Source organism: Cervus canadensis, chromosome 1 (genome assembly GCF_019320065.1).
Source record: "Cervus canadensis isolate Bull #8, Minnesota chromosome 1, ASM1932006v1, whole genome shotgun sequence".
Classification (NCBI taxonomy): Eukaryota; Metazoa; Chordata; class Mammalia; order Artiodactyla; family Cervidae; genus Cervus; species Cervus canadensis.
In genome coordinates, this window is record NC_057386.1 from 67057787 (window position 1) to 67085168 (window position 27382).

Sequence of the window (27382 nt, forward strand, 5' to 3'; positions counted from 1 at the left end):
ATCTTTTCAATAAATGGTGTTGGGAAAACTGGACAGCTACATTCAAAAGAGTGAAACTGGACCATTTTATGCCATTCACAAAAATTAACTAAAAATGGATTCAAGACTTGAATGTAAGACCTGAAACCTAAAACCACTAGAAGAAAACATAGGCAGTAAGCTTCTCGACGTTAGTCCTGGATTGAAGTTTTGAACCTGACTTCTAAAGCAAAGGCAAAAATAAACAAGTGGGACTACGGAATATTAAAAAAACTTTTGCACAGCAAAAAAAAAAAAAAAACCAAAAAACAAAATCAACAAAATGAAAAGACAATAGATGGAATGAGAGAAAACATTTTCAAATCATATATCTGAGAAAGGGCTAATATTCAAAGCATATAAAGAGTTCAAACAACTCAGTAGTATAGAAACCAAATGACTCAATTTAAAAATGAGCTGAAGATCTAAACAGATATTTTTCTGAAGAAGACATTCAGACATGAGGAGATATTTAGCATTAGTAATCATCATAATGCAAATCAAAACCACAATGAGATATCACCTTACATCCTATTAGGATGACTAAACTTACACAATACTTTTCTCACATTATTAAAATGTGAGAAATAACACATTTTATTCACATTATTAAAATGAGAAATAGCAAGTTTTGGGGAGGATGTTGAGAAAAGGGAACCCTTGTATACTGTTGTGACAATGCTAACTGGTACAGTTACTATGGAAAACAATATAGAGTTTTCTCAGAAAAATTAAAGATAGAACTACCTTATGATCCAACTGTCCCACTTCTGGGTATTTATCTGAATAAAATGAAACACTAATTGAAAAACAAAGGAGTACATCAAGGCTGTATATTGTCACCCTGCTTATTTAACTTATATGCAGAGTACATCATGAGAAACGCTGGGCTGGAAGAAGCACAAGCTGGAATCAAGATTGCCGGGAGAAATATCAATAACCTCAGATATGCAGATGACACCACCCTTATGGCAGAAAGTGAAGAGGAACTAAAAAGCCTCTTCATGAAAGTGAAAGAGGAGAGTGAAAAAGTTGGCTTAAAGCTCAACATTCAGAAAACTAAGATCATGGCATCTGGTTCCATCACTTCATGGCAAATAGAGGGGGAACAGTGGAAACAATGGCTGACTTTATTTTTCTGGGCTCCAAAATCACTGCAGATGGTGATTGCAGCCATGAAATTAAAAGATGCTTACTCCTTGGAAGGAAAGTTATGACCAACCTAGACAGCAAATTAAAAAGCAGAGACATTACTTTGCCAACAAAGGTCCGTCTAGTCAAGGCTATGGTTTTTCCAGTGGTCATGAATGGATGTGAGAGTTGGACTATAAAGAAAGCTGAGCACCGAAGAATTGATGCTTTTGAACTGTGGTGTTGGAGAAGACTCTTGAGAGTCCCTTGGAGTGCAAGGAGATCCAACCAGTCCATCCTAAAGGAAATCAGTCCTGGGTGTTCATTGGAAGGACTGATGCTGAGGCTGAAACTCCAGTACTTTGGCCACCTCATGCGAAGAGTTGACTCATTGGAGAAGACTCTGATGCTGGGAAAGATTGAGGGCGGAAGGAGAAGTGGATGACAGAGGGTGAGATGGCTGGATGGCATCACTGACTCGATGGACATGAGTTTAAGTAAACTCTGGGCATTGGTGATGGACAGGGAGGCCTGGCGTGCTGCGGTTCATGGGGTTGCAAAGAGTTGGATATGACTGAGCAACTGAACTGAACTGAAGAACAGTAGTTGAGTAAGTATATGCATCCTGATATTCATAGTAGCATTATTTACAAAGGCCAAGATATGGAAATCACTATATATATATAATATTACTCAACTATGAAAAAGAAGTAAATCTTGCTGTTTCAACAACTTGAGGATCCTGAGGATATTACACAAAGTGAAATGTCAGGCAAAGAGAAGCAAATATCTTACAATTTCATTTATATGTGGAATATTAAAACAAAACAAATGAACAAACCAAACAAACATAGATGTGGAAAGCAGATCGATGGTTGTCAGAGGGGAAGGGAGTAGGATGTTGAGTGAATGGCTAAAGGGGATTAATCATTATGGAAGGTGGGGGATGATAACTAGACTTGTTGTGGTGATCACTTTATAGTGAATACAAAGATTGAACTATTATGTTGTACACGTGAAACCAATATGAGAGTCTATACCAACTTTACCTCAAGAAAAGATACTATGTAAAAACCTCACTGTGTTAGTTACTAGAGCTTATTTCCCTGTCAGTGTGACACACAGCTGTAAGTGTGGGTCATGTTGTAAGCCAATTGTAATTGGAACACAACCAATGAATTTTGTGTAAATATCACTAAAGTTCTGTGAACAGTACATTACTCTTGAACCCTTGTCTGGTCTTTTTGAGTAGGCCTTTCAGAGTTGACTTTTAGTGGAGATAAGATTGATTCCCTGTCACTGTAAGGATTTGTAGTATGAGGGCATATAATAGGGGCATGATAGATGCTGGTTGAATTGAATTGAATTCTCTACTCTTAGAGAAAGTCTGTCATTGAAACAGAATATAGTTAATTCTCATAAGACAAGAAGTATTGCTTGCAAGTTCTTATTGACATATTTGAGCAGAGTGGATTCAAATATCTACTTGCTGAGATATAGTTAGTGATCTATATTATTTTATTTCATTTTCCCATGCAGGTTACCAGGGCTGATTCTAGGCAGAATTCTGAATTCAGAAAACTCAGAAAACTACATCTTCATTCTTCCCTTTGTGGATTGATATTTGTCACTTAGAGCCTACTGGACCATCCTCCTTTCCTCAGCTTGCAAGTATACACATGTTCAGGTCTCAAGCCCCATCATCCCTGGGCAATTCTTGCTACTTCCTCAAAATTGACTAGGAAGATAAATAGTAGAGAAATCATTTATTTAATAAAACCAAATCTCGGGTAATGTGTTCTCTGGAAAAGATTAAGCCCCCCTGCCCTCTTTCCTTCCTTTTGCATCTCATTAATTGCCTTTAATTACTCAATTGCATCTAATTATTGCCTTCTCCAGATCACACCTTTGCCTAAATTCAAAGGAGTGATTTTTATAAGACAAAGTCAGAAAGAATGAAAGATGGTGGTCTCTTTATAGAAAAGAAAAGTGAAGACAGGGAGCTGGTATTCTTTGAGTGCTAGACATTTTGTCTCTGTATTAGACATTTTGCTGCAAGCATTATACATGATTTCATTAAATCTGAACACCACCCCTGTGAAATAGATTATATTATTATCTTCTAAAATTACTTTATTTTTGCCTGTACTGGGTCTTCACTGCTCTGCGCAGTCTTTCTCTAGTTGTGGTGTGTGGGCTTCTCATTGCAGTGGCTTCTCTTGTTGGGGAACACAGGGTCTAGGATGCGGGCTTTGGTAGTTGTGGCGCATGGGCTTAGCTGCTCAACCACATGTGGAAGCTTCCTGGGCCTGGGATCGAACTCGTGTCCCCTGCATTGGGCAGGTGGATTCTTATCCCCTGGACACCATGGAAGTCCTTGATTATGTTATTTATCTTGATTTTATATACAATAAAACTCATTTAAGTAACCTCTGCAAGGTAAAAGAGCAAATAGCCTGACCAACCCTGTCTGCACCACATCTCAGAGTATCCAAAGCTGAAATATTTTCTGGGTTCCAGTGAGGTGCACTGTTGCTGTAAGAAATAGCGACAAGGCCTTGTGCCTCATCTTCCAATAACTTAGTATTTCTTGGTGTGTGTGGGGCTCACATCTGTGTCTTTTCCTGCCTTCACGTGGGATGGGGCACATGGGATGGGTGCCGTGTGTGTGCATACGGCCAGGGTGCAGTGGGTGGATCCCACCGAGCATGGTTCGTCTGGCAGCTATGTGTGCATGGAAGGGACAAGAAAGTTTATTTTAAAAACTTTGGAAGTCAGTTATAAAAAAAGGCATGGGCTGGGCTTTACTAGGAAGTCACCTTAGTTGAGCAAGAAGTTATTCTCCACCCAGAAGGATGTGACGCTTTGCAGGTGTGTATGATCTCAGGGTTCATGAACTCCTGTGCCGAAGCCAACACGGAGGTTGAAAGGCACGTCCTATAGCTGCCATTTAGAACAAAAGCCAGTCCTTCCTGTCCCAACTGACGCATACGCTCTTGAGGAAGTGGACTTCTGTCCTTCCACTGCCAACACCTCATGCCTTCAGTGGGTCATCAGTCATAGAGGCACCTGGGGATGGGGGATCAGGGCGGAGAAAAGAAGGCAGAGGAAACAGATGGCTCTCCTCCTCCAACCCCATCTCCCTCTCCAGGTGCATGGATCTCTGCCCGGGCTCAGAGAAGTACCAAGAACAATGGTACCCCAGTGCCTGGAAGCTATGGAAACAGGCAGGGATCCTGCTTTTTCATAGCTCCATTTTCTTCTCTCTGTTTTCCCTTCTCTGTCTTCCCAAACATGTGAGGGAGATGTCGACCTGGAAAGCAACGTTCCCAGCACTATTGAAGACATTGCTAGAGACAATCATACGAGAAAACGAGAGACTGTCTCTGGAGCTGAAAATTGACAAAAGAATATAATAGCAGAAGTCAAAGTATCAGTGTTGTAGGTGGATTAATCTAGTTTCTTGTTTTAATTTTTAATTGATTTTTATTGGAGTATAGTTGCTTTACAAAGGTGTGTTAATTTCCGCTGCACGGCAAAGTGAATCAGCTTTTGATTTCCTTTCCGTTTAGGTCACCACAGAGCACTGAGGAGGGTTCTCTGTAGTTCTCATTAGTTATCTATTTTATGTGAAAGTGTTAGTCGCTAAGTCGTGTCTGACTCTTTGTGACCCCAGAGACTGTAGCCCAGCAGGCCCCTCTGTCCAGGAATTCTCCAGGCAAAAATGCTGGAGTGGGTAGCCATTCCTTCTCCAGGGGAAGTTTCTGACCCAGAGATCAAACCGTCTTCTGATTGGCAGATGGATTCTTAAGCATCTGAGCCACCAGGAAGCATAGTATAAATAGTGTGTATATGTTACCCCCAATCTCTCTCTTCATCCCAGCCCTTGTTCCCCCATGGTATCCATACATCTGTTCTCTACATCTGTGATTGCGTTTCTAGGCATTGTTTGAGGTTTGTGTCTCCTTTTTTCTCTCGGTGTTGTGGTTCATTCTGATTCCCACCTGGAGTGGCTTCCCTCCCCGACTCTGCACATAAATAGATGGTCGGGGTGACTGTCCTGCCTACACTGGCAGGACTCACGTCTCCTCTCCCTAAGCTGATTCCCCAACCTAAGCTCCCTGTTATCATGGTTCTTCTGAATCTGCCAGGTGCTCCTGTCCCCTACTGGACCGCATATCTCATTATTATCTTTACTGCAGTTGTTTCAGGAGTTGTTTTGCATGTGGGTGAAACTGCAAACTCTGATGGCACCCACGTTGGAGTGAAGTTGCAAACCACACCGCCCAGTCGTTTGGTGCTTCTCAAGCTCCTGGAGTGCTGTTTCTTCATTGTCTGCCTTTCTGTCCAGGGGCATCACTGGGACCTATCCTCCTGACTACTACCAGATGAGAATCAGGCCTGAGCCATCAGCTATTCCTGAGGGCAGAGGAATTACACTTGTGAAACTGCCATCAACTGCCCCGTATTTGCAACCTTTTGGAGTGTGCATCATCTAAGCAAGTATGACACAGTCAGTGTGCCAGGAAAAGAAAGATTCATGTTTATTTTCTCTATACTCAGGGATCAAACCCAGGTCTCCTGCATTGCAGGCAGTTCTTTACCAGCTGAGCCACCATGGAAGCCTATTTATTCTCTCTGTATTGTTCCATCTCCCTGAATCCTCTGCCAGCAGATAGCCAGCCTTTATACAAGCCACAAAAATTGATTCAAGTTTTCTGAAGGTTACTTTTGTTTTTGTTGATGAGACCAAACTCACTGAATGCATTTTGCTGGGTGTTCTGCAAAGGAGGAGAGACCTTCAAGGGTCCTAGGAGGAAAGATGGGAGATGCTGACAGAGAGATTCCTAGGGAATATCTCCAACATTGGTGGGACTTGTGGCTTATTCAAGGTGTCCTGGGAGGGGAAAACATTTCAGAGGCTTAGATTCTTCCAGTCAGAAACAACACTGCCTCAGGATATGAGGATAATCCTTAGAGACTAGGCATCTCTGATAACTAGAATGAGCCAGTTCTTGGAGGAAATTTCCAGATACTTTCACATCATGTAAAAATGATAATGATGATGGTGTCAAATATATACTGCATACTAACGTGCCAGACATCATCCTAAGAAACTTGCACATACTAACACATCTAACTGTCCAATAACCTTATGAGGTACTTCCTATCATTAGCTCTATTAATGGTCAGAGAGGTTAAGTAAGTTACCCAAAGTAACATAGTACTTAGTAGCAGAACCAAGATACAAATCTAGGTAGTGGTATTCCAGAGCCAACAAAGAATGTCATTTTTGACCTCTCTAAATGAGACTGGGAGACCTTTGCATGACCTTGAGTTGGAGGTGGCAGCAAGTAGGAGGAAAAGAAATCCCACAATGACTAAAATTGAATTTCCCACCACCTGGTGGGACAGAAATTGAATTTTATTTAGGTTCATAGGAAGAAAAGAAAGAAATGTGACATTTTTTATATTCCTGGATTGTAAACCAAGATTCAAACATCTTTCATACATAAAATAATTTATTTTCTAAATATTAGCATTAGCACCACCACTTCAAGATAGGAGTAGACCACATGATTAATTTTTTTCTCTCTCATCAGGTTTAGAGTGCCTTCTGACTCAGCCGTGTGGTTCCCTACAGACACCTCTCCCCACTGAGACCTACATGCAAAACCCAGCAAGGTGGTTTCAGTGAGCTCCAAGCTCCAGGAAGGCGGTGCCATGGTAACAATGGAAACAGGCCAGTGATTCCGAGTTAGGTGGGTGGGTCTTTGTGGAGACACATTCAAATACATATGCGTGGATTAGACAACTTCCCGGTGGGCTTTTAGTATTTGAAGTATATCATTAAAACAAAACAAAGAACAACTTTTGAAGAGAATTTCCTCCCTATTTATCACCAGGTTTGAGAGCATGGTTTAGACAGCATTTCTCAAGGGGAAATGAAAGAGTAACTTAGATCCTCCAGGCGGCTGTGATTTCAAGATGCTTGCGAGCTGCGGGGTAACCCGTGAAGGGGAGGGGAGCTATGCGAGAAGCACCAGTTTGCAGCCACATGGGTTTTCTTTGAATAGATGGAGTTTATCTCACCTCTGTGTCTTTGCATGTGCTGGGCTCTTCGTCTAGATACCTGTTCCTCCATTTTTCTCACGGCTGATTCCTTCTCATCCTGTATGCTTCAGCTCAGCGTCACTACAGGCAGCCTTTCCTGGCCAGTCTTTCTAAAATATGTCCCCTCTTCCTGTTCTGCCTCTCAGCATCCTGCTTGTTCCCTTCATTGCACTAGTATCATCTTAAATATTTAATTTGCTTACCTTTTAATCAGGTTACTAATTAATTTATTTGATCTACGCTCCTCCCCCATAATGTAAGCTCCACAAGGTTAGAGAACCATGTTCGTCTTGTTCATTCCAGTACTCACTCAGCATAGTGTTTTGCACAGAGAATGTCATCAATTAATATTTGTTGGATCATGTGTGAAAGAAGACAAGAGACAGTCGGCTTGGATAAATAATGGTAATTTCTTTTTCCTCCACTTGGCAGTGCTGCCCTTGAGTAAACACCTCTATGCTTATGTTCACTTCGCCTCTTTAATGGAGTGCTTTTCATATTGTTATTTTGATTTGCCTCAGCCCTGAGTTTCAGCTCTGTAGATTATTCTATTTGTCCTTTGTCAACCCGGTTCTCCACCACAGCTTTTGCTTTTGGCTCTCAACACTTAACCCTCTGCTCAGGCTAAATTGCTTCAGTCGTGTCCAGCTCTGCGATCCCATGGACTGTAGCCTGCTAGGCTCCTCTGTGGAAGGGATTCTCCAGGCAAGAGTAATACTTAACCTGATTTCTCCCAGTTTCTGCTGCTTCCATTCTTAGCAGTGGCTCCTGACATTGTCAATGATGTGGCTGGGTCTTCCTTCACCTTTTCTGCTTTAAATTCCCATAGCAGAGGGCTTCCAATGAAAATAAAAATAATTTAACTAAATGAAATTAAGCTATACTCCTACCAAAGAAAAATAAGAAGCAGATTATACTCCTACCAAAGAAAACCAAGAAGCAGATCCTAGTGTAACTGTATATCAGTAACTCATCTTAATTAAGCAGATTTTTTACAAATAGATGAATTGGTGTTTTAATTTCATACTCCAGTTTGAGGTTCAAAAAGAATCTACTCTGGGCAACTTTTGAAGGCTTTTCTAGAAAAAAACATCTATATCATGTTCTGCAAGGACCCCAGAGTGCTCACATTTTTTGTCACTTTTTGTCATGAGAAACATGCCTAAGGTGTCCTTATTAAACCTCATTGCTAGTTGGAAACGACACTGCAATTAAGGGAAGAATTCTTAGATACCCCATTGCTTTCTCAGAAGAGACTGAAGTCATCCTCAAGAAATGCCATCCTTCTAGGGAGGGCTTTGGGATTTTGAACATCAGCTTAAAGGAAAAATCCTCCCCTGAGGCCACAACTTCCTCTGCTTTCTGTTTGAGGCCAGCGTGTTTCCTGCTTTCGTGTCTGAACTGAAATCATATTATCTGCTGCTACCTGAAGCTCTTTCAACACCCTCTGCTTCCAGAGAGAAGAGAACCATCTTTGGAAATGTGTCCTTATCTTCATTGGTGTCCCTTCTGTGCATCAGATGGAGGGTTTATGTTATGTTTTGGGGGAGCAGGTGGGAGGAGCAGCTGGTGTGAGAAGTGAGCAGCCTGACTACAGTAAAACGGAGAGGTGTGTGTGTGTGTGTGTGTGTGAAAAGAGAGCTAGTGCCTCGATATGAAAATGGCCCAAGAAATTGTAAACTTTGCAGTTTGTTCTCCAGAGCTAACGATCCAGTAAATGTGCCAGGTGAAGAGTCACTGAGACCCTAGAATCATGAAAATCAGAACAGGGGAAACTAGGACTAATACCAGCTTTAGTGATTCATCCTGAATTTCAGTGACACATTGTAGCATTACAGTTTCCATTGTTTCTTTCAGTTATAATTCCATTTAAATCTTTAATTCCTTCTGTGAATATTTGGTACGCTCCTATTCCGTGTCGGGTCCTGTCACAAGCTCTGAGAAAGGCCAGGAACAAGGCAAACAGCTGCATTCATGGACTTCTCTGATTTTCTTTAAATAAAAAACACCACTGCAATGTTGTGAAGTAATTAGCCTCCAACTAATAAAAATAATTGGAAAAAAAAAAAAGAAAAAAACACCGACACCAGTTTTGGCTTTCATACAATGAAATAAACACTATTCCTTAATTTCAAGCTTCGATTATTAGCAAATTAGTTTAATATTCGTTCTGCTACAACCGTGCACTTCAAAGAGCTACCTGATTTTAATTATATACGGCATCTATAATTATATATTCTTTACTTTTTCAAACACAAAAAGAATTATGATAAATAGGTTTTCCCTCACAAAAAAAGGTATCTCTTTTCATTCCGTATCAGTGCATAGAGAACTCCTTTTAATAGCTGCATAGGATTCCAGCATATAAATATTACGTATTTTATTTAATCAGTTCCTGTTGATGAACATTTAGGTCCTTTCCAATCTTCCCAAGAAAGGCAAAGAAGAATATTGTTGGACATGTATTATTTGGCAAATGTTCATTTGTATTGTAAGATATAATTCTGGAAGTGGAATTTCTGGGTCAAAGTTATATGTATTGGCACTTCAAAATTTTTTACATTTATTTTTAAATCTCTGGCTGCACTGGGTCTTCACTGCTGCAGGAAGGCTCTCTCTAGCAGTGGCGAGTGGGGGTTACTCTCTGGTTGAGGCGTGTGGGCGTCTCTCTGCAGTGGCTTCTCTTGTTGCCGAACGCAGGCTCTAGAGCCCGAGGGGACAGCAGTTGTGGTGCATGGGCTGAGTTGCTCCTTGGCACGTGGAGTCTTCTTGGACCTGGGTTGAAACCTTAGTTCCCTGCATGGGCAGGCAGATTCTTAACCACTAGACCACCAGGGCAAGTCCATGGCACTTTTGATGTGTGTGTGTGTGTGTGTGTGTGTGAGTTGTTCAGTCATGTGTGACTCTTCGTGACCCTGTGGACTGTAGCCCGCCAGGCTCCTCTGTCCATGGGATTTCCCAGGCAAGAATACTGGGTTGGGTTGCCATTCCGTTCTCCAGAAGATCTTCCTAACTTCGGGATAGAACCCAGGTTTCCTGCATTGCAGGCAGATTCTTCACTGTCTGAGCCAGCAGAAAAGCCCAGCACTTTTGATATATATTGTCAAATTTCTTTTGGTTTAAGTTGTATCAATTTGCACTTAGTAATATGTAACCTGTTTCCTCAAAACCTTGACCAAAGCCTGTGTTATCAAAGTTTAAAATTTTTTGTTAAACTGCTAAGTAGAAAATGATACCTCTCAGTAGATTTAATTTGTATTTCTCTTATTAAGTAAGACTGGGCATCTTTTCATATGTTTAGAGTTGTTTGTATTTCCTTGTGTATAAACCAACAGTTCATAATCATTGCCAGCTTCTCTGCTGGGTTACTGATTGGTATTATTGACCAATGTATGTAGTGGAATTTAGTCCTGCTGCTGCTGCTGCTGCTAAGTCGCTTCAGTTGTGTCCGACTCTGTGCGACCCCAAAGACGGCAGCCCACCAGGCTCCCCCGTCCCTGGGATTCTCCAGGCAAGAACACTGGAGTGGGTTGCCATTTCCTTCTCCAATGCATGAAAGTGAAAAGTGAAAGTGAAGTCGCTCAGTTGTGTCCGACTCTTAGTGACCCTGTGGACTGCAGCCTACCAGGCTCCTCCGTCCATGGGATTTTCCAGGCAAGAGTACTGGAGTGGGGTGCCACTGCCTTCTCTGGAATTCAGTCCGAGTCTAATGCAAAATAGACTGTCTGCTGTCCCCCATTTGTTTAACCTGTATGCTGAGCACATCATGAGAAATACTGGTCTGAATGAGTTACAAGCTAGAATCAAAATAGGTGGGAGAAACTTCAACAACCTCAGATCAGTGGATGATACCACTCTAATGGCAGAAAGCAAAGAGGAACTAAAGAGCCTCTTGATGAGGGTGAAGAAGGAGACTGAAAGAGCTGGCTTAAAACTAAATATTAAAAAAACTAAAATCATGACACCTGGTCCCACTACTTCATGGAAAATAGAAGGGGAAAAAGTGGAAGTAGTGACAGATTTTCTCTTCTTGGGCTCTAAAATCACTGCGGATGGTGACTGCAACCTTGAAATCAGAAGATGATCGCTTCTTGTCAGGAAAGCTATGACAAACCTACTCAGTGTATTGAAAAGCAGAGACATTACTCTGCTGACAAAGGTCTGTATAGTCAAGGCTATGGTCTTCCCAGTGGTTACGTACAGTTGTGAGAGCTGGACCGTAAAGAAGGCAGAACACCAAAGAATTGATGTGTTTGAATTGTGCTGCTGGGAGAGACTCCTGAAAGTCCCTTGGACAGCAAGGCGATCAGACCAGTCTATGTTAACAGATCAACCTTGAGCACTCTTTGGAAGAACTGAAGCTGAAACTGAAGCTATAGTACTTTCGCCACATGATGGGGACAGCTGACTCATTGGAAAAGTCCCCGTTGCTGGGAAAGATCAGGGGCAGGAGAAGAAGGCGTCAGAGGATGAGATGGCTGGACGGCATCACCAATGCAATGGACATGAACCGGGCACACTTCGGGAGATGGTGCTGGACAGGGAGGCCTGGCGTGCTGCAGTCCATGGGGTCGCAGAGAGGCGGACCCGGCTGGGTGACGGAACAACAACAACAATGCAAAATATGTGACAAATGTCTTTTCCTAGTTTGCTGTTTGTCTTTTAACCTTGTTTTGGTACTTTGTTCTGTTTTTGCTGTGTGGAGTTTTTAACGCACTTGAACTGAACAACCTTTCATTTTACATACTCTAGGTTTTGTGTTACATTTAGAAAGCACTCTTCAAACTTATTAAAATAGTTCTATCATGTTTTCTTTTCATGCTCTCATGGCTTTTGTTTCAGTTCAGTTCAGTTTAGTCACTCAGTCATGTCTGACTCTTTGCAACCCCAGGAACTGCAGCATACCAGGCCTTCCTGTCCATCACTAACTCCTGGAGCCCACTCAAACTCATGTCCATCGAGTTGGTGATGCCATCCAACCATCTCATCCTCTGTCATCCCCTTCTCCTCCCGCTTTCACCCTTTCCCAGCATCAGGGTCTTTTCCAATGAGTCAGTTTTTCTCATTGTGGCCAAAGTATGGAAGTTTCAGCTTCAGCATCAGTCCTTCCAATGAATATTCAGGGCTGATTTCCTTTGGAAATTTCCTTTGGTTGAATCTCCTTGCAGTCCAAGGGACTCTCAAGAGTCTTCTTCAACTCCACAGTTCAAAGGCATCAATTTTTTGGTGCTAAGCTTTCTTTACAGTCCAACTCTTACATCTATACATGACTACTGGAAAAACCATGGCTTTGACTAGAAGACCTTTGTTGTCAAAGTAATGTCTCTGCTTTTCAATATGCTGTCTTGGTTGGTCATAGCTTTTCTTCCAAGGAACAAGCGTCTTTTAATTTCATGGCTGCAGTCACCATCTGCAGAGATTTTGAAGCCCCCTGAAATAAAGTCTGTCACTGTTTTCACTGTTTCCCCATTTGCTGTGAAGTGATGGGACTGGATGCCATGATCTTAGTTTTCTGAATGCTGAGTTTTAAGCAAGTTTTTCACTCTCTTCTTTCACTTTCATCAAGAGACTCTTCAGTTCCTCTTCACTTTCTGCCATAAGGATGGTGTCATCTGCATATCTGAAGTTATTGATATTTCTCCAGGCCATCTTGATTCCAGCTTTTGCTTCATCCAGCCCTGCATTTTGCATGATGTACTCAGCATATAAGTTAAATAAGCAGGGTGACAATATACAGCCTTGATGTACTCCTTTCCCGATTTGGAACCAGTCTGTAATTCCATGTCCAGTTCTAACTGTCGCTTCATGACCTGCAAACAGATTTCTCAGGAGGCAGGTCAGGTAAACTAGTATTCCCATCTCTTGAAGAATATTCCGGTTTGTTGTGATCTACACAGTCAAAGGCTTTAGACTGTTTTTTATATTTAAGAATTGTGGTGTTTATTTTGGTGTAAGGTATGATAACAAAGTCAACGAGAACTGCATTGGTTTAGACAGAGTTCTGCTGAGAATAGTAAATAAACATAAGTAATGGTGTATTAAACAAAACTGGGGTTTGTATCTCTCTCCCATGGAGGTAATACAGATTCAGAGTTTGTATCATATTTCATGATATGAATACTTCTTGCCTTTTCCATCTCATTGCTTCACTGTGAAGAAGTTCCATTTCCAAGTTTACTTTATAGTTCAAGATGGCTGTTGGCGCTCCAGCTAAAACATCTGGATTCCAGACAGCAGGAAGGAGGAAAAAAACAAAGGCAGGTCCTTACCCTTTCAGAACACTTACTGGAAGCTGCCTATACCAACTCTGTACACATAGTGGTGGCTGGTACCTGAGTTGCATGACCACAGTGAACTCTGAGGGAGTCAAGGAAATGATGCCGTGTACCCAGCTAAGAGTCAGAGAATGAAGGGAACAATGGGTGTTGAGGGGGATTGATAGTCTGTGCCACAGGATCCTACTTCATTTATTTTCTAGATAGGTATACAATTGTTCCAACAGTATTTATTAAGTAATTCATTTTCACCCACACTTCTGAATGTTACTTTGTTTATTTCTGTGTATACTGATTTTATTATTATTGGACATTGTATTTTATTTCACTTTCTATTTTTCTCTTCATATGCCAGGACATTGTGTTTTATTTTTATAGAATATGATCAGAGAAAACTATTTTTATTTTTTATTTCCTTTGGAATTGACTCACTTATTTCTGTGGTCTGTTAAAGGGACTTTATAGAAAAGTCACCATTTCATGTATATTTGAAAAATGAGTTTATTATTTTTTTCCAGGTTATAGAGTTATTTTCTAAATATAATGAATATTTCTAAATTCTTACTAATTTTTGCTCACTTAGCTTTCTGGAGGAGTAATTGAAAACTACTGCTATAAGTGTACTTTTTCTTATCATATACTTGTAGTTTTGCTTAATAAATGTTGATTTTTAAAATTCTATTTGGTAACAGAAGTTAACTACACATTGTGTTGAATATTTTGCAGTATATACAAATTTTGAATCATTATGTTGTAAACCTGAAACTAATGTTGTATGTCAATAATGCCTCAAAATAAACAGGAAATTGTAACTGTGTGAGGTGGTGGATATTTTATCATTAAAAAATTGAAGTGTACTTGATTTACAACATTATATTTAGTTTTAGATATACAACAGGGTTATTCAATATTTTAAGTTATTATAAAATATTATTGATATTCCGAGTTTTATAATATATCCTTGTAGCTTATTTTATACATAGTAGTTTGTACATCTTAATTCCCAATACCTGTCTCCCCCTTCCATACTAGCAACTACTAGTTTGTTCTCTATATCTGTGAGTCTGTTTCTATTTTGTTATATTAACCTTTTTTTAAGATTCCACATTTAATTGATAACATGCAGTGTTTGTCTTTCTCTGACTTATTTCCCTAAGTGTAATATCTTGTAAGTCCTTCCACATTACTGCAAATGATAGAATTTCCTTCTTGTTTATGACTAATATTCCACTGTATATGTATACCACTATTTCTTTATCCATTCATCTGTTGATGGGCACTGGGTTGCTTCCATATCTCGGTTATTGCAAATAGTGCTGCCATTAGTGCAGGTATATTTTCAAATTGGTGCTTTCAGTTTTTTTTCCCAGATATATACCAGGAGTTGGTTTGCTGGATCATATTTTTATGCTGGATCTAGTTTTGGTTTTTTGAGGAAGCTCCATACTGTTTTCCCTAGTGACTGCACCAAGTTGCCTTCTATTAACAATGTAGGGGAGCTCCCTTTCCTCCACATTCTGTCTAGCATTTGCTGTTTGTAGACTTTGTGATGATAGTCATGGTTGGTATGGGGTAATATCTCATTGCTTTAATTTGCATTTCTCTGATAATTAGTAATACTGAGCATCTTTTCTTGTGCTTGTTTGTCTTCTTTGGAAAAATCTCTATTTGGGTCTTCTGTCCATTTTCTTTGTTGGGTTATGGATTTTGTTGATATTGAGTTGTATCAGGTGTTTATATATTTTGGATATTAACCCCTTGTTTATCATATCATTTTCAGATATTTTCTCCCATTCCATCAGTTGTCTTTTCATTTTGATATTTTCTTTGCTATTCAGAAGCTTTTAAGCTTATTTATGCATTTTCCTATATCACCTACTCTCCTGTTAATTCCTTCTCTATTGTTTTCATTTCAGTTATGGCATTCTTCAGTTCTGACTGGTTCTTTATATTTTCTACTTTCCTATTGCAATTCTCACTGTGTTCATCTAGTCTTTTCCCTAATTTAATTACCATTTTTATTACTAATGCTTCAAACTCTTTGTCTGGTAAATTATTTCTATTTCATTTGTTTTTTTACCAGGTTTTTTTTTTTTTCCTTGTTCTTCCATTTGAAACAAATTTCTCTGTCTTCTCATTTTAACTTTGTCTATGTGAAACTAGGTGAAGCAGTTACTATGCCTGTCTTGACGTGATGTCCTTGTGTGGGAGCATCTCTGTTCAGTCTTGTGTGTTCCCCGTGGCATCGGTGGGACCCTGCATCTAATGTGAGCACAAGTCTCACCCTCACCCAGGGTGTCCAGGTGGTGTGGCTGCAGACGGAGGGACTAGAGCCAGAGCCACCTGTAAGCTGGAGCTGTATTCTCTGAGGTTTTAAAACCCCCCAAAATGTTTTATCTTATCTTTACATTTGAGATTTGTTTGGTTGGAAATTAAGTCGTTGGGTCACTTGTCTTTCTTGAAGAATTTTCAGGTGTTTCTCAATTATGTATTTGTGTTGAATGTTGCTGAGAAGTCTAAGTTGATCCTGAATTTTCCCCTTACAGATGGCCTGTTCCTTCCTGCCCTCACGCCTAAATGATTCTTTATTTGAAGTCCTCTCATTTTACTCAGATATGTTTAGGTGCTAAGCTTTGGGTGTCAATATTTTTTAGGTGGTCATATCACTCCATCTTTAGATTTAAATTTTCTTTGATTTATTCTTTGCTTTTTTGATATAACTTTGTAAAAATTTACTTTATTTCTCTTATTTAGAGACACCAAACACCTATGGTAGAGTCTCTCTTATGTTTATGATTAGTCATTTTCTCTCAATTCTTTATTTGCATTTTTCTTTTCTTTTTTCTCATTCCTCTCTTCTGTGTCCCTTACTATTTCCAGCAGTGTTTTACTGTCTCAAAATGAGTCTAATTTCTATGGTGATTTATTTTCTTCTTTTTCTTCTTTCCAAGATCTGCCAGGTCACTTTCGTCTCTTTCTGGTATCTTGCCAGTTATTCTAAACTCTTATGTCTTTGCTTTGCATTCTTATTTTATAAAAGTCTTTAATAGTTATTTAAGATTCCTTTTATGTCATACAGAGTTTTGGTCACAATTTCCATTTGTTCTGTGGCTATATTTATCTGGTTTATCTATATTATTTTGGTTTATCTATTTTATTTAGCTTCATATGTTTTATGTTTATTGATATTATTTAGCTTTCTCCCACACCACTTCCTTCATTTTAAAAAATGTGGTACCTTAGTACAAATCTTGTGGTGACACATTTTAACTACTGATAAAGTTTGAATAAGGAAGATTAGTTTTGAATCACCTCTTTCTTAAAAATGAATGAATGAGTGAATTTTTGACCACGCTGGGTCCTTGCTGCTGTGTGGCTTCTCTGTGGTTGCAGTGAGTCAGGCTACTTTCAGTTGCAATGTGCAGGCTTCTCATTGCTGTGGCTTTTCCTGTTGCCAAGCTCTGGCTCTAGGCATGCAGGTTCCATAGTTGTGGCACATGGACTTAGTTGCCCCGCGGCATGCGGGATCTTCTAGGACCAGGGCTTAAACCTGTGTCCCCTGCATTGGCAGGCAGATTCTTAACCACTGGACTGCCAGAGATATCCTTGTATCAGCTCTTCATGGGAGATTTGTATGATGGACTCAAGGCTATGTTCCAGAGTTGCAGGCTTGCAAAGATGACATACCTGTGAGATTATTCATTTGAAACCACCTCCTCTGTTTATTGTCTGTTCAGGAAGCTCCCCAACAAATGTCGGTAGGGTTTGCATTTCAAAGTTGCCCCCTTTGTTTGGAGAACACAGCTCCATTGGTTTTTCCTATTTCCCTGCAGGCATTTTCTTCTTCCCATTCCTCTATTTGACCTTAGGGGATTTGATGATTGAACGAGGCAAAAAAGCAGTTGTCAGAGGTTAGGCTGTAGAGTCAGGTTGCCAGAATTTGATCCCTGAGTCCTTTATTGACTAGCTGTGTGAACTTGGGCAAGTCACTTAACTTTTCTGTGCCTCATTTTCCTCATCTGTGAAAGAAGACATAATAGTACGGATCTCATGGGGTTTAAGAGAGTATAAAATGCGTTAATGCTTTAAGGTGCTTAGTACAAGGCCAGGCAAAAAGGCAAAATCTTACTCTATTGTTGTTTAAAAACAGGAACTAGAGAATAAATGGTTTCCTTTTCTGCTTTAGACCTGCTGCTTTCATGCCTTTTCTAGCCTTCTTTCTATTCTTCAGTATTGGAAAACATTTCCATTTTGACTAAGAAGCAGTTTGGACATTGCCCCTCCAACCTGTCTGAACCAACCTCTTCCAGCTGTGTTGCTAACCTGACTGTGAATGGTCATGAAATTATCTCTAAAAGACAGAAATTCTCTCTCAAGTGATCTTGTGTCTCCTTAGAAGGTCAACTCTTTTTCTTCTCATCTGTCTCCTCTCTGGGGTGTTCTCTTTACAGTAGTGTGTGTGTGTGTGTGTGTGTGTGTGTGTGTGTGTGTGTGTGTGTGTGTGTGTGTGTGTGTGTGTGTGTGTGTGTGTGTGTGTGTGTGTGTGTGTGTGTCCGTGTGCGCGCGCGCGTGTGTGTGTGTGTGCGTGCACGTGCGTGCTCAGTCGGACTTCCCTGGTGGCTCAGTGGTAAAGAATCTGCCTGCAATGCAGGCGACCTGGGTTTGATCCCTCGGTTGGGAAGATCCCCGGGAGGAGGGCAGGGCCACCCATTCCAGCAGTCCTGGTGAATCCCATGGACAGAGGAGCCTGGTGGGCTACAGTCCACAGGGTCTCACAGACTTGGACACGACTGAAAGGCCTCAGCAGCAGCAGCAGCACCAGTGTGCTTAGTCGCGTCCAGTTCTTTGCAACTCCATGTACTGTAACCAAGCTCCTCTGTCCAGGCAAGAGTACTGGAGTGGGTTACCACTGCCTACTCCAAGGGACTGTCCTAACCCGGGGATTGAACCCACGTATTCTTGCATCTCCTGCACTGGCAGAAGGATTCTTTAACACTAGCACCACCTGGGAAGTGCTAGAGAGTACTTTCTCATTAACAGAGACTTAACATAAAATATGATTAACAGATTTCATTTAATAGAGGAAAAATCACATTTTTAAAATCTGAGTGTTCAGAAAGCAAATTATGAGAAAAAATATCTCACATGAAACATGGTTATACACTGAAAGGTCAAGGATAGTAATCTCTTGGTGGTAGGAACATGTGTTTTAATTTTAACTTTGCTTCTTTGTAATTTCTAGTGTTCCACAGTGCCTATATACAGCATTTGAAAAAAATTTTTATAATAAAAGAAAACTGAAGATCAGATCAAAATCATAGTAGTTGTAACATGGTTGTCACATGGTTGGTCTAGTCAAATTAGAAAATTTGTATAATTGAACTTGATCTTAAGAGACAGAAACAAAACTTCTTTAGGCTGGAGGCAGAATACAACAAAATTGAAATATAATGGAGTCTTATTTTTTCCTCCTAAATTAATTAAATATAGTTGGTTGAAATGAAGATGACAATAATTTTTGTTATTTTGTAACATCACCAAAAAAATTGTCCCTCTATATTGATACCAGTAATTCCAATGATTGGAAACTAGAGCTTTGTCTTTATTGGGCACTGCCTGATAAATGAGAAATTCCTGATAGTTTTATTTAAGGAGGAAGAAAGCTCAAAATGGGGTTTGTAAAGACAGACTCCACAGTGGAGGTGGGAGATATTATGACAGGACCTTGAATGCCAGAATTTATGTTTTGGATGGAAATCTTTCTTAAAGGCGATGGTCATTCCATCAATTCAATTCAGTCACTCAGTTGTGTCCAACTCTTTGTGACCCCATGGACTGCAGCACGCCCGGCCTCCCTGTCCATCACCAACTCCCGGAGTTCACCCAAACTCATGTCCATTGAGTTGGTGATGCCATCCCACCATCTCATCCTCTGTTGTCCCCTTCTCCTCCTGCCCTCTATCTTTCTCAGCATCAGGGTCTTTTCCAAGGAGTCAGTTCTTCGGATCAGGTGGCCAAAGTTTGGAGTTTTAACTTCAGCATCAGTCCTTCCTATGAATATTCAGAACTGATTTCCTTTAGGATGGACTGGCTGGATCTCCTTAAAGGCAATTGTTGGAAATTATTAATTAAGGGAGATCATATAATCAAAGGCCACTCAAGTATTCTTGCCTGGGAAATCCCATGGACAGAGGAGCCTGGTGGGCTATAGTCCCTGGGGCTGCAAAGAGTCAGACGTGAATGAGTGACTGAGCACATATAATCAAAGGAAACTATGTATACTTTTCTTCTAAAATTGTTTATTTTGATGTCCCCAAGGTTAACTACCTTTGTAACATGAGTGTACATTCAGAAATGGAATGCATGAGAGCATTTGTTGGACCTAAATGAACATAATCCTGAAAAAGTTATATTGTTTGAGGACTGTGCTATTGGAGTCAAACTTGCCACTTTTTCAGACAGTGGTAATTGCAGTTATAATCATGATCCACTGCAGCTATATTCTCAAGTATTAGGTTTCTGGGGAAAGATGATAAATTTTGGAGACAGATTACTATTTAATATTAACCTTTTCACTTTCCTAATTTCATTATTGGGGCAAGTGACTTAAATCTCTGTTTCAGTTTCTTCATCTTTAAAATGTGGAAGTAATGTCCATCTCACAGGGCTATTGAGAATTGAGATAATTTCTATAAAGCACTTAACACAATGTCTGCTAGATGTAAGAAGTGTTGAATGAATTAAAATTAATTTCAAACCAAAATTCCCCACATCAGGGAAGGATGCGGGGGGGAGGGGATGGGATAGTTAGGGAGTTAGGGATGGACGTGTACACACTGCTGTATTTAAAATGGATCACCAGCAAGGACCTACTGTACATCACAGGGAACTCTGTGCAATGTTATGTGGCAGCCTGGGTGGGAAAGCAGTTTGGGCGAGGATGTCTATGTGTGGCTGCGAGTCTGTGCTGTCCACCTGAGCCTACCACAACATTGTTAATCAGCTATACTCCACCACAAAATAAAAAGTTCGAAAATGCAAAAAAAGTTAAAAAAAACCTCCTAAGTCAAAGAACCTGAGGAACAAGTTGTAGAAATAGGAGAAAGTTAATTGGAGGTATTTAACACAGTGTCTTTCTTTACCATACATGTACAGAGACATTTACACTTAACAGATTGCATAGAAATAATTTCTGTGCCCTTCTCCCCACTTCAGACTGTGAGACTTGCAGGAGCAGGGAGAATGTCTTGATTTTTTATGCACGTGACTAGGACAGTTGCCAGCACATAACACATAATCAATATCTGTTGCCCTGAACTGAGCTTAACCACCATTTACTATTTCTCTCGCTGTGTTACTCTATGTGAAAAAAACGGCTGAACAAATATTTCTCAACTTGGGAGTAGGTTTGTGTTTTTCTCACAGAAAATAGGGAATGTGTGATGTACACAACATTCAATTACAGGGAAGACTCAGCATTCGATTACGGGGGAATACCTCAAAGAGAGAGCTGTTGTCTGCAACGGAGGGTTGGTTGGAGGGCGATGGGGCTGCTTTAAGGACAGACATTCTGTCTGTTAAGATGCTGTGACCAGAGAGAGCAAATGTGGTGTAGGGCATGACTCTTAAATGGAAAACTCCCAAGGAGGGGCATTCTGCTTCTCTGATGTATAACCAAGCGATTTCTCACGCGGGTGGCCGTGCAGGGTGAGGAAGAGCAGGGATTCCCTCCCTCCCAGCTGTGCTAGGACACAGAGGTGAGCAGTCTCTGTCCCTGTGAGCTGGCTGAGTGTGACAGTCACAGTGTGGAAGTATCTCTTGCAGTATTCTATCTAACGGTTTGCTTAAGCAAATGGTTTGCTTTCTTTAAAAATAAATTTTAACCCTGTTTCTTGCCCTGAGCATCATTGTATGCCTGGCTAAGCCCAAATTTCCCCTTTCCCAGTAGTCCAGTTGTCATAGTCCTGGTATGTGTGTGTGCATTCTGTCACTGCAGGTGTGTCCGGCTCTTTGAGACCCTATGGACTGCAGGCTGCCAGCCTCCTCTGACCATGGGATTCACTAGGCAAGAATACTAGAGTGGGTTACCTTGCCCTCCTCCAGGGGATCTTCCCAACCCAGGGATCGAACCTGCATTTTGATAGCTTATGGTGAAAGATGTCAGGTCCCCAAAGAAGACTATTTAGCTTCAGGATCAGGGACTAGGCTTGATCTCTCAGAGCTTTTGTGTGGCAGAAGTTTTATTACTGTGAAAAAGGACAAAGAAAGCGTCTGACATAGACATCGGGAAGGGGACAGAGGGTGCCCCACTAGCCTTATCAAGGCCTTATATTCTTTATCAGTTGGTTACTAACAATAGAAAGGTCTTGCCAGACCCACTCCCACAACATATATCTTAAGATAACTAGATTAGTCAAAAGTTTCTTGTTAAGAAGGATAAACATGTCCTTGAACAAGACACATTGTTATATAATCATTAGTAGAGAGCTTTAGGAAAATCACACCTTTGAGTAAGGTGAATTGTTTTATTGTGTAACCATTCAGTCAGTTCAGTCACTCAGTCGTATCCAACTCTTTGGGACCCCATGGACCAGAGCACACCAGGCCTCCCTGTCCATCACCAACTCCCAGAATTTACTCAAACTTAAGTCCATTGAGTCAGTGATGCCATCCAACCATCTCATCCTCTGTCGTCCCCTTCTCCTCCGCCTTCAATCTTTCCCAGCATCAGGGTCTTTTCAAATGAGTCAACTCTTCACATGAGGTGGCCAAAGTACTGGAGTTTCAGCCTCAGCATCAGTCCTTCCAATGAACACCCAGGACTGATCTCCTTTAGGATGGACTGGTTGGATCTCCTTGCAGTCCAAGGGACTCTCAAGAGTCTTCTCCAACACCACAGTTCAAAAGCATCAGTTCTTCAGTGCTCAGCTTTCCTTATAGTCCAACTCTTACATCCATACATGACCACTGGAAAAACAGTAGCCTTGATCAGACGGACCTTTGTTGGCAAAGTAATCTCTGCTTTTTAATATGCTGTCTAGGTTGGTCATAACTTTCCTTCCAAGGAGTAAGCGTCTTTTAATTTCATGCCTGCAATCACCATCTGCAGTGATTTTGGAGCCCAGAAAAATAAAGTCAGCCACTGTTTCCACTGTTTCCCTGTCTATCTGCCATGAAGTGATGTGACCGGATGCCATGATCTTAGTTTTCTGAATGTTGAGCTTTAAGCCCACCTTTTCACTCTCTCACTTTCATCAAGAGGCTCTTTAGTTCTTCTTTGCTTTCTGCCATAAGGGTGGTGTCATCTTCATATGTGAGGTTATTGATATTTCTGTTGGCAATCTTAACTCCAGTTTGTGCTTCCTCCTGCCCAGCGTTTCTCATGATGTACTCTGCATAGAAGTTAAATAAACAGGGTGACAATATACAGCCTTGATGTACTCCTTTTCCTATTTGGAACCAGTCTGTTGTTCCATGTCCAGTTCTAACTGTTGCTTCCTGACCTGCATACAGATTTCTCAGGAGGCAGGCCAGGTAGTCTGGTATTCCCATCTCTTTAAGAATTTTTCATAGTTTATTGTGATCCACACAGTCAAAGGCTTTGGTGTAGTCAATAAAGCAGAAATAGATTTTTTTTTTAACTCTCTTGCTTTTTCTATGATCCAATGGATGTTGGCAATTTGATCTCTGGTTTCTCTGCCTTTTCTAAATCCAGCCTGAACATCTGGAAGTTCACGGTTCATGTACTATTGAAGCCTGACTTGGAGAATTTTGAGCGTTACTTTACTAGCGTGTGAGATGAGTGCAATTGTGTGGTAGTCTGAGCATTCTTTGGCACTGCCTTTCTTCGGGGTTGGAATGAGAACTGACCTTTTCCAGTCCTGTGGCCACTGCTGAGTTTCCCAAATTTGCTGGCATATTTTTGAGTGCAGCACTTTCACAGCATCATCTTTTAGGCTTTGAAATAGTTCAACTGGAATTCCATCACCTCCACTAGCTTTGTTTGCAGTGATGTTTCCTAAGGCCCACTTGACTTCACATTCCAGAATGTCTGGCTCTAGGTGAGTGATCACACCATGGTGATTATCTGGGTCATGAAGATCTTCTTTGTACAGTGTAATCATTAGCTCTGGCCTTAAAGATTGTTAGTCTTAAAGATTGTTAGTCTTAAAGATTGTTGTCTTAACAACTCAGAGTTTAAGAAAAAGCATCTTATGTGATTAAGACAAAGCAATGTAGAAAAAAAGTTTGTTCTTTTCTCCTCCTAGAGAGCCCTGGACCCCTTTCTCCTCCTTGAGGGCCTTGGAGCTCTTTCTCCTTCTTGTGGACCCTGGACTCCTTATCAACCTACCTAAGAATTAGCTCTCTCAATCTTTTATGTCTCCTTCATTGGCGGGCAGTCTGTTAACCACTAATGCCACTTGAGAAGTCCATCATAGTCCTGGTACAATATCTATATTGTAAACTTTACCATCAATTGTTACAATGCCCATTCCAGAGGACTGTGGATTTAATTTTTTTTCTTTGTGCTTTTCTATCGTCTCCAAGTTCTATGTAACAAATAGGTATTACTTTTGCAGTTAAAGATTTTTTAAAAAGAGATTATCAACCTGCACCGAAAAGTTCTGATTGCCTTTTTTAAAACACTGAAATCATATACTCACATTAACATCTTAACACAGAAAACCTAAGCCCACCCCACTCCGCTCCTCCTAATGTATTACAACCCACAGCTTTTTTGGGAAGTGATATCTTTCCAGAGGGTACAAGATGGGGGAGTTACTGAGGGCCTGGCATGATTTATGCTCAGTGAGATCACTTCTCTATTTGAGGGCTATTCACAATCCAGAATGTTGAGAGATGCAGGACTCACTCCAAATGCCCTGAATCTGTGAACTGTGACCCAGTAATCAGATTTCCTGAGAGGGGCTGCTAGATATTTTTTGAGAAGCCAGTTGGTATTAATTAGTACTACTATTTTCTTGTCAGATGCTTTTGACACTTTATAAAATTATTCATTAGCTAGCTAGCGCTTTCCCCAATTCTCTTAAGTGTCTTTGCATTAATTTAATTTGGAATTGTTACAACCATTACCACATTTCTCAGTGTGGCTAAATCTTAATCAGTAAATCCAGGGACCTGTAAAGTTCAAGACAGCAGAATGTTAGAATTGCTTTTATACTATGTTTAATTACCATGCTATGTGAAGCAGATGCTAACTGATAATTTCCAAATCCATCTTTTTCACCCAGCTTCTCTTAAACCTGTAAGCCCCACATATCTTCAGATGGAATATTAGAGTGATGGGGTGGGATTTATTTTGAATATAGGCAGGTTGAGGTTAAGTTTACTTTTCTTAGCAATTACTATTTTTCCCCTTCTCATGCTACATAGATGTTTAAAGTGAAGAACTGTAGACTGCAGTGTGAATTACATAGAGAATCGGTAGACTTACCTTCTTATACACGTGGCCCTAAGAGACTTGAGCAACCTGTAAATAACTGTGGTTTCCCAAGACCCTGGGCTTCCCAGGTGGCGCTAGTGATAAAGAACCTGCATGCCAATGCAGGAGATGAAAGAGATGCTGGTGATATAAGAAGTACAGCTTAGATCCCTGGGTCAGGAAGATCCCCTGGAGTAGGATATGGCAACCAACTCCAGTATTCTTGCCTGGAGAATCCCATGGACAGAGGAGACAGGTGGGCTACAGTCCATAGGGTCGCAAAGAGTCAGACATGACTGAAGCAACTTAGCATGCATGCATGCACCAAGAGCCTAAGATAATAGAGTAGCCTGGGAAATATCTAGATAGTAACAGATGAGATGTGAACTTGTGTATCGACTTCATCTGCTCCTCCTACATGGAGATGGTTATTTACAAAAGCAGTCTTGCAAAGAGTTGCTATTTTCCCAAGCAGATGTTTGGCATATAAAGGCTAGAATTCCTTTAGGTAAATGAACAGTGGAGTAGAGAGTGGTAAGTAGTGAGAAAACCATGTGAAACTGCAGAGTCTCTGTGTTAGGATGGAGCAGTGTGACTGACTTTTAGAACTCTCTTAGACTTTTAGAACTTTTAGAGTTGAATCAGACACTTCCTTAATGTCCATTTCAATCCCACAGTTCCATTAAAGCCACTATAGGTTATTAAAGTACCTACATATCAATATGATATCCAAAAACATGTCTCATTGAAATTAATGAAAGTTCTGGGGAACATAATGTACAGAAGAGTGACTAAAGTCAATAACACTGTATCGTACATTAGAAAGTTGTTAAGTAAGTAGATCTTAAATATTCTCATAAGAGAAACAGTTTGTGACTGTGCATGGTGATGGATGTTAGCTAGACTTATTGTGATCATTTTGTAATTTATGCAAATGTCAAATCATTGTATTGTACACCTGAAGCTAATATAATGTTATTTGTCAGTTATATTTCAATTAAAAAAATATCTGGGGACACTGAGTGAAAGGAGGTAGGGCCATGGGGGGTCATGAAATTGAAAAGGAGGAGGACCCTGTGGTCCTTCCCCACCAGGTCCATTGCCTGCCTTTTGTCTATGGAAAAACTTCAGCTAAAGAATAAGTTTTAATCAGAGAAGTGAGAAAGCACAGAAGCAAAGAAAACCAGTCAAATGGGACAAAAAATAATAGTTTGGTCATTAAACAATGTCAAGGGTCTCTAGTTCTTCCTTAAGGGCTACAGGTAATATGCTGAGCCATTTCCTCTGTGCTGTTTTGTAGGTACTGAAACCCCCGCCAGGTGGAAGCCAGGACATGAGTTGCCAAATTGTGAGAACTGTCCTCAAGGCAATAGGAACAAACTAACCCTGGAACTGAAGACTAACTGTATGGAAAACAATCAAGATGACGCTGATCAGACCACTGCATGACCGGCTTCAAGAAGACAGAGAGGGCTGACTGCTGTCTGCAACCCTCCCTCCACCCGTTCACCCCTGAAGCTCTCCTTTATAAGCTCTTGCCTCTGATTGTCAGGGGCAGTTGGGTTTTGGACATGAGTCCACACTCTCCCCCAGTTACTGGTTTCCAGATTAAAGTAAACTTTCCTTAGAACCAGCCTTGCCTTTTTGAGTATTGGTTTTTGAGCCATGAGCAGCTGGACCCTATTTTTGATAATAGAATGAGGTCTTTGAGAGCAGCTGGACTTTACCTATTTGGAATATTTCTCCTTCCTATTGAATAGGTCTACTCTTCAAAGCCACATTGGTGAGTGGGAGGCTGCTCTTTGGATCTGGAGCAGAGGAGTTACTTGTCATGATGAATGGCTGGATTTGAGTGGTGTGTAGAGCAGGGCACAGGCCACACTCCGAGTTCTTCTCTCTGCCCCTACCTCGGTCTGTGGGGCCTTGGGCCAGCCTCCCACTTCCTGGGCCTGTTTCCTTATCTAGCAAAAGAAGGCAGTGGACTAAACAAGTTTTAAAGACCCCTCCTTCTATAAATTCTCTGATGCTGATGTAACCTCATTCTCAAGACCTGGAGCTTCATCAATCCACTTCAGATTAAGTTGGTTGTTAAAAATTCTTCAATTGTAGTTTTGTTTCAGGAATATGTAACACTGTATTGTTTGGGTAATATTTTCTTCCTCTCAGGGCAGATACAGTATATGATGAAAATGAAAAGAAGCCTGTGAATAGAAGTGAGAAGAGTTGGGACAGTGAATCAGGTGGCAGAATATCTGGAAGCTTCTTGTAGACACAGATGGTCGATGTAAACTGTTGTGGCAGGGAATTTCTGCCAGACACCCAATGGAGTTTATTACTAAATGTGGGATCAGAACACTTTTAAAAACACACTGTGCATGTAAAAATCACTTAAAATACTTCA

General features: G+C 40.7%; 1 long non-coding RNA gene across 1 annotated transcript; it reads left to right on the top strand.

Annotated features, from left to right (window-relative positions):
- The first annotated feature begins 5504 nt into the window (after window positions 1-5504).
- LOC122453509 lies at window positions 5505-27382 on the top strand. Its single transcript, XR_006273095.1, has 3 exons — window positions 5505-5652; window positions 6753-6911; window positions 26282-27382. It is a non-coding gene; the product is annotated as an uncharacterized LOC122453509 (long non-coding RNA).